The sequence below is a fragment of the Carlito syrichta genome, unplaced genomic scaffold, assembly GCF_000164805.1.
Source record: "Carlito syrichta isolate Samal-C Ts95f unplaced genomic scaffold, Tarsius_syrichta-2.0.1 Scaffold305593, whole genome shotgun sequence".
Lineage (NCBI taxonomy): Eukaryota > Metazoa > Chordata > Mammalia > Primates > Tarsiidae > Carlito > Carlito syrichta.
Window position 1 is genome coordinate 166,937 of NW_007249689.1, and position 7,378 is coordinate 174,314.

Genomic DNA, 7,378 nt, shown 5'->3' on the forward strand with positions numbered 1-7,378 from the left:
CAGGTGTGCTGTCACACCCAGCTCCTAGTCAGACTCTTTAAGTTCTCTCCATTGTCTATGGAAAGAAGTCCCAAGTCTTTATCTTAGGATTCCAGGTCCTCCACTATTTGGCCTGACTCTGCAAGCCTCATATCCTACTTTTCTTCTACATATGAAACCTTCTCATGCAGGCCGATGTTATTCTTTCAGGTTGGACCACCTTACCTTCATCTCTGTCAACCTTCTACCTCAACTGGACGCGGCGGCTCATGCCTGTAATCCCAGCACTTTGGGAGGCAGAGGCGAGAGGAGTCCTGAGCCTGGGGGTTTCAGACCCGTTTGGATAAAACGGCGAGCCCTCATCTTTATAATAAATCAAGAAAAAGTAGCTGGGTGTGGTGGCGTGTGCCTGTAGTTCCAGCTACTTGGAAAGCTGAGGCAGAAGGATCACCTGAGCCCAACAGGTTAAGGCTTTGGTAACCGTGAGCGTGCCGCTACACTCCAGCCTGGGTGACAGAGCGAGAATTCAACTAAAAAAAAAGTCCATAACAGACCTATATTTATATAGTAAGTTATTATTTGACAATGTTGTCAATGCAATTTAACAGGAAAATTATAGACTTTTCAACAAACAGTGCTGGAACATTAGATTTCCACATTTTAGAAAATGAACTTTGACTATACTTCACCCGACACAAACATTAATGTGAGAGACATGGCCTAGATGTAAAAGCTTAAACCTTAAAACTTGTAGAAGAAAACAGGCAAATATCTTTACAACCTTCAAGTCGGCACAAAAAAAAAAAAATTTTTTTCTTAGGTTATAGAAAACAATAACCATAAAAGAAAAGATAGCAATCAATCAGACTTTATAAAAATTAGAAATTTCTGCACCTTAATAAGATGAATAGGTAATCCACAGACTGGGAGAAAGTATTTGCAAAACAAAAAGTATTATTGATAAACTAGAAAACATTTCTACAACTTAATAATAAGAGAAGCAACCTATTTTTTTTTAATGGACAGACTTCACAAAAGAATATATACTAATGACTGATAAGCACATAAAAAGTGCTTAACATCACTAGTCAGCAGGAAAATGCAAATTAAAACAATTACACTGCCGGGCACAATGGCTTATGCCTGCACTTTGGGAGGCGGAGGCGAAAGGGTTGCCTGAGTTCAGGGGTTCGACAGCAGCCTGAGCAACATGGTGAGACCTCGTCTATATAATAAATTTAAAAAAAAATTAGCTGGGGTGGTGGCACATGCCTGTGGTTCCAGCTACTTGGAAGGCTGAGATGGATCACCTAAGTCCAGCAGGTCGAGGCTGCTGTGGCCGTGAGCATGCCACTGCACTGCAGCCTGGGCAAAAGAGTGAGACTTTGACTCAAAAAAATAAATAAATAGAACAGTTACACATCCAGGCCAGGCGCGGTGGCTCATGCCTGTAATCCCAGAACTTTGGGAGGCAGAGGAGAAGGGATTGAGACCAGCCTGGGCAACTCTCTACAATAAGTCAAAAAATAAGCTGGACGTGGTGGCACCTGCCTGTGATTCCAGCTACTTGGAAGACCAAGGTGGAAGGATCACCTGAGGCCAGCAGGTCAAGGCTGCGGTGGCCGTGAGTGTGCACTGCACTTCAGCCTGGGTGACACAGTGAGATGCCAACTAAAAAAAAAAAGTTTAACCAACTGGGCATTTTGTGGCCCAAATTGACACACAAATTAGCCATCACAAGTCCACCCCTTATCAATTTCACACCACATGTATCTCCTTAAACCATACTTAATCCCCAAATAAAGACAATGACAAGGTCATAATTCCACCTAATTTGATACAGCCATTCTGTATATAACCAAAAGCACACTAACCCCTTCCTCAGAAGAGGAGCTAAAGTCCATGAGTGATATTTTACTTTCTCTTTGCTATCTTGTAGCTTAAATACTATGATATAAAATTAACATGTAAATACTATGACATAAAGTCAGTACATCTTACGTGATATAAGGGAAGAAAATAAAGGTATTTGCTTAGCATATACATAGGTTGATATATAGGCACACATACACACAAAAACAGTAACAACATAAAGACAAAATACTTGTGACAATTACAGTCCCTATTTCTGTAACTCGTCATGTTGCTGTAACTTCTTTCACTACCCATTCAGTTTCCCTTTGCACTCAGCAAGCATCTCAGCTGGTCAGGGTCCTTTACCTTGGGAAGTGACCCACACTTTCATTCCCGAAGGGTCTGGGCCATACATAGTCTTGCCTGGGTTAGGTTGCAGTAGTTTTCCATTGACCTCAATCACAGGGCATACCCTAAGAGATCCCCTGTGTTCCAGACAAACTCCTCCTTACCTCCACTGTGGAGTAGGAGTCCAATTTCCCCTTGTGAGAGACAGCTCTTGGCCTGCTACTGAGCCTTAACAGAAACCTTAATAGAAACTGAACACCTGGCCGTGGGTCATCAAGTTACCACGTAGTCAGGATTCATCCCTCCAGCCAACACAGTAACTCCCTTCTTTGTGCATTGATTCAGAGACCTGAGGGGTCCAAAGTGGCCAGGCGTCCTTCCCGTTGAATAGAATCATTGCTATGTCTCCTGGTAGAAACATTCTCGCCTTCAAAATGAAGCCAGCAGAGCATAACATCATGGGAACAGAAAGCAACAACTTTGCTAGTGGGTGGCTAGGGTAATAGCGGGTAGTGCCGCTCTCATTTCCACCCCTTGATTCCTGGCTCCATGAATATCGGCTATGGGAAAAATAGCACCGTATATTGGGCGTATATTCAGAGCATATACAGCCTTGTGGAGAACCTTACTGCAGACCTACAAGGTATTGCCACCTAGCTGGTGCTGTAACCGAATCTCCAAAGGCCATTCCATCAACTGTCAAACCAGCTGCTTCAGGATGGTGGGGAACATGGTGAGTTCAGTGAACTCCTTGAGAATGGGCCATACTTCTTTTACTGTGAAGTGAGCTCCTTGATCAAAAGCAATGCTGTGTAGAATACCATGATGGTGGATCAGGCATTCTGTAAATCTGTGAACGGTCACGTTGGCAGAAATATTGAATGCAGGGAAGGCAAATCCATATCTTTTTGTCTAGTCTAACAAGAACAAAATGCTGCCCTTTCCATGATGGAAGCTGTCCAGTGTAATCAACCTGCCACCAAGTAGCTGTCTTATCAGCCCAGGGAACAATGGCATACTGGAAACTCATGGTGGGTCTTGGCTGCTGGCAGACTGGGCACTCAGTGGTAGCCAAGTAGGCTTTGGTGGGTGGAAGTCCATGTTGCTGAGCTCATGTATAACATCCATTCCTGCCACCATGGCTATTTTCTTCATGAGCCCATGGGCACTGACAGGGGTCACTGGGGAAAGAAGCTGACTGGTGCCCACAGAACACATCATTCTGTCCACCTGATTATTAAAATTCTCCTCTGCTGAGATCACCCTTTAGTGAACATTCACACAGGGCACAAATATCTTCACATCTTTTGCCCACTCAGAGAGGTTTATCCAAATACTTCTTCCCCAAATTTCTTTATCACATGAGAAAACATGATTTCTTTTCCAATCATATTTATTCCACGTCTGCGGCCATCCAGCCAAACCACTGGCTACAGCCCGTGAATCAGTGTATAGTCTTATGTCCGGCCATGTCAGCTTACAGGCGGAGTGCACAACAGAGGCACTGCTTGAAGTTCTGCCCACTGGGAAGAGTTCCCTTCCTCAGTGTCTTTCAGGGATGTCCCAGAAGGGCTGCAGCACTGCAGCTGTCTCCTCTTGGGTGGCACCCGCATATCATGCAGAACCCAGGCCCGCGTCTTCTCTTCGTCTGTCACCTAATCACAGAACACTCCCCGCGAGGTCATAGGTACAGCCTGGAGACAGAAGGAAGTGGGCAGGAGTGGGGACCATAGGCATTTACTTCCTCACGTAACTTGTGCCTTCAGGACCCTCTCGGCCCCATCACTGTGCTTCACTTGCAGTGGATGGTGGAGGGCTGTTGTGCTCGCCCCACTTTACTGGCTGCGGGTCCCCCAAGACCCGGTTCAAGATGGGCAGCTCAGGTAATGTGGTAACTTGGGGGCCAGGCGCTCAGTTTCTATTAAGGCTCGGCAGTGGGCCAAGGGCTCTCTCACAAGGAGAACAGTTATCTGTGGGTGATAGCAGGGCCTTGGTGCAATATCCTGAAGGCCTCCGTTGTGACTCATCTGCGGCCTGCCGAAGGCCCCAGACGACATCCCTGTCTGCTACAGGTGACTCAGGTACCACGAGGTCCACTGGGTCACGTGGCCCAAGTGGCAGAGCAGCTTGCACAGCAGCCCGGCCCTGGAGCAGGGCCTTCTGTTCTAGGCCACACTCAAAACTAACAGCTGCGCTAGTCACTCCATAAGTGGGCTGGAGTAACACACCCGGGGAGGAGTATGCTCACTCCACCATCCAGATAGGCTCACAAGGCGCTGTGCCTCTTTCTTGGGTGCAGAAGGGGCACAGGGAGAGAGAGCGGTCTTTTCTTCCCCTGGATGCAGCTGTATCTGATACAGACATCTTGTTGCCACAAAGGGAACCAGCTGGAGGACAAAGCCTGAGGATGGAATGCAGAGAGATGGAGACCGTCTGGGACCTTAAGGACTCTTAGGTCTCTCATGGTGCCACACCTGGAGCCCTCTACTTCTGGATTTCCTGTTGTGTGAGATAATATATTTCCTTGTATGCTTGAATCTGAGTTTTCTATGACTTGTGGTTAAAGCATCCTATCCAATAGAGTATGGGACTAGATTTTCTTTCTTTTCTTTTTTTATTTTTTGAGTTGGAGTCTCACTCTGTTGCCCAGACTGAGTGCAGTGGCATGCTCCCAGTCACTACAGCCTCAACCTACTGGGCTCCAGCAATCCTTCCGTCTCAGCCTTCCAAGTAGCCAGAACTACAGATGCGTGCTTCCACGCCCAGCTAATTTTTGGTTTATTGTAGAGAAGAGGTCTCGCCAAGTTGCCCGGGTGGGTCTTGAACCCACGGGCTCAGGCAATCCACTCTCCTTGGCCTCCCAAAGTGCTGGGATTACAGGCTGAGCTGGGACTAGACTTTTTACATTAGTTGGTAGAAGCTATTAAGATTTGGATATTGGACTGCGCCCAGTGGCTCATGCCTGTAATCTCAGCACTTTGAGAGGCCAAGGTAGGAGGATCGCTTGAGGCCAGCTCTTCGAGACCAACCTAGGCAACATAGCAAGATCCTGATTCCAAAAAAAAAAAAAAAAAGAAAAGAAAGAAATTAGTCAAGCATGGAGGTATATGCCTATAATCCCAGCTACTTGGGAGGCTGAGGCAGAAGGATCACTTGAACCCAGGAGTTTGAGGCTGCAGTGAGCTATGATTGTGCCTCTGTGTACCACCCTGGGTGCCAGAGTGACAGTAAGAAGACCCTGCCTCTAAAAATAAAAATTTGTTTGACAGATTTGAGTACTGAGATATAACATATCTTCACAGGCTGGGGTCACTCATTCTATACATGTCAGGGGTGACTCTTACTCCACAACTCAGCTGAGTTAGGAAAATGGTATTTCTCTGTTTTTTGTTTGTATTTTACTGTTTGTTTGTTTTGAATCGGGGTCTCACTCTGGCACCCAGGCTGGAGTGCAGTGGCACAATCATAGCTCACCGCAGTCTCAAAACTCCTGGGCTCAAGTGATCCTCCTGCCTCAGTGAAGGAGACCAGAACATAAGCTGACAAGGTCCTCGTGCTCTTGGCTTGTGTTCAAGGAACCAAGCCTATACTCTCTCATCTCGGAGCAGATGTGATGTGGGGAGCAGGCAAGCACTGCCACTGTAGCAGGCCTTGAGTACCCCAGGCTTGTAGGCAACGGTCTCGCCTGGAAGCTCTGCATTCTAGCCAAAGGCAGGTGAGGGATGCAGCCTGCTACGTAAAACGCAGTGGGCCTTGAATACCCCAAGCTCGTAGGCAAGGTCTTGCTTGGAAGCTCTGCATCCTAGCCAAAGGCAGGCTGTGAGGAATGCAGCCTGCTACATGAAGCAGTGTCTCAGATGCCCACACATCCAGATAAAGTCTTAGCTACAATAAAGCCCTAAGTACAAAAAGATAAACGCAGAACAACTTGCCTTCTAATAGCAACATAATTCTGCTGTGGTTCGCTCATCTCCCCAACCTTGATTTGTTACTTTATAATAAAGCAAAGCGACATGACGTCAGTCACACCTTGTCCGGATGCCTGGCCCAGATGTTGAGGCCGCTTGTTTTTACAATAGTCCCTTGTACAGTTTTGCCTTAGTTTTGCCCAATATAAGAGGCATGCTAAATAATAAACTTGCTCTCACCTATTGAGGAGAGAGACTTCCCAATCCCGCTGTCTCTTGTCTTTCTTTCTCATCACCCCCCACCTCAGGCCCTGCTCTGTGGAGGCTGGACCCCCGCACCTCAGCCTCCCAAATAGCCGGGACTATAGGCACACACGACCAGGCCTGGCTAATTTTAAAATTTTTTGTGTAGATGAGGTCTTGCTATGTTACTCCTGGGCGCAAGTGATCCTCCCACCTTGACCTCTCCAAGTGCTGGGATTACAGGCGTGAGCCACCGCGCCCAACCTGATTGTTTCTAATTCAAAATATATTTGACTTTAGGCCCCGAATCCTGTTCCTTGGGCAAATTACTAAGCTGTCATTTCAAAGTCTCACCCTATCCCTTGAAAGAGGGTGCCTAATTGGGCACAAGTGTGGAGCACCTCCCACCCCTTCCACACTCCCGCTCAACAGTGATGGTCCTCTGATGCCGCGGGTTCCTTCCAGTTGGTGGTTTTGCTGTTTGGGTCCTACCTGGGGTCCTCGAATCTGTGGGAAGATTGAAGCCCAATGCCCGGACCTCAATCCTCTTGATACCCGGCTGCTTCCTGGGGCTCTGGAATGAGCTCCGTTCTCACAGAGTTGGTCTCTGACTTTGGTTGTTGTTGTTGTTTTTACTCTTTCTGGTCTCTGAGACGCTCCTCCCTTTCTCCTTTTGTCCGTCAGGACCCTTCCGTTCCCACCCCCTCCCCCCTTTCTCCCTCTGGGTATCTGCATCTTCTTATCAATAAGCCTGGGCTTTTACTCTAGGCAGGAAGATCTACTATCTCCTGGCAGCTTCTGTTTTCTATCCTGCAAGGATTGCTAAGGCAAGAACAAACAAAAAGCCTGACTTAGCAGGACCTGCTTGGAAAATGAAGGCAATGGAAAAATACAGCAACAAATGAATGCCTTAATTATCTTGTCACAGGTACCTCAGAGGTGACAGGGGAGAACTCAGCCAATAGGAGGGCGGGATCCATGCTAAGTGACAGCCAGTCAACCAACGAGAGTGAAACGGAGAGGAAGAAGGCAGATCCTTAGCACTG